Source organism: Octopus bimaculoides, chromosome 8, assembly GCF_001194135.2.
Source record: "Octopus bimaculoides isolate UCB-OBI-ISO-001 chromosome 8, ASM119413v2, whole genome shotgun sequence".
Lineage (NCBI taxonomy): Eukaryota > Metazoa > Mollusca > Cephalopoda > Octopoda > Octopodidae > Octopus > Octopus bimaculoides.
In genome coordinates, this window is record NC_068988.1 from 23,606,484 (window position 1) to 23,607,615 (window position 1,132).

Consider the following 1,132-nt stretch of genomic DNA (forward strand, 5'->3'; position numbering starts at 1 on the left):
CTACGTTACGGTGACGTAAACACACCAGCATCGGTTGTCAAGCGATGTTGGGGAGGACAAACACAGACACACAAACATATACATACAAATAGCATATATTATATACGACAGGCGTCTTTCAGTTTCTGTCTACCAAATCTACTCACAGGACTTTGATTGGCTCGAAGCTATAGTAGAAGACACGTGCCCAAGGTGCTACGCATTGGGAACCATGTGGTTCGGAAGCAAGCTTCTTAGCACACAGCCACGCCTGCGCCTGTATATCATATATCATATAAAACAGATATCCACAGAGTTTCACCCACAAGTTATCGGTAGGTCGAGTGCTATAGGAGAAGGTACTTGCCCAGAATGCTGTGTTCTGGGACTGAACAGGAAACCAGGCGATTGCCAAGTGAGATTCTTAACCACAAGGCATTTTTTTGTTGAATTTGCGATAATGACAATCACGATGGCAACAACGACAAAGACGACGATGAGTAGGAGGAGGAGAAGAAGGAGGAAGAGGAAGAAATGAGAGGACTAAGCTTGAAATCTAGCGAATTGGTTTGCATATGTGCTATGCATTATAGACTTTCACCCCATTCCTGATGCGTCTACCTATATGGAAGCAAAAACCAATGCTTGTAAAAGAATACATACATACATGCTATAACTGTCTAAACTTAATGGTTTACGTCCATTGTTCCAAGCTAGCATGAGATGAATGGTTGTGCAAATAGGATGCATTGAATATTCCACAGGAAAATTAAACACTATCTGGTTCTTAAAATAAATACACTATATCGAACAATATACCACATAGAATATATACGCATATGTGTATATGTGTGTGTGCATGTGCGTGTATATATATGGGTATATAAATATATATATACGTATCTACGTATGTGTATCTATGTATTATATATATATATATATGTATGTGTGTGTGTATGTGTGTGTGTGTGTATACCTACATTATATATGTGCTTGTGTGAATGCATGCACATGTATGTATCTCTCTGTCTATTTATTTATCTATCTATTTCTCTCTCTCTCTCTCTCTCTCTCTCTCTTGTTGGCTACCTATTTCTCTCCCTTCTCTCTATGTATATATATATGTATATATATATATATATATATATATATA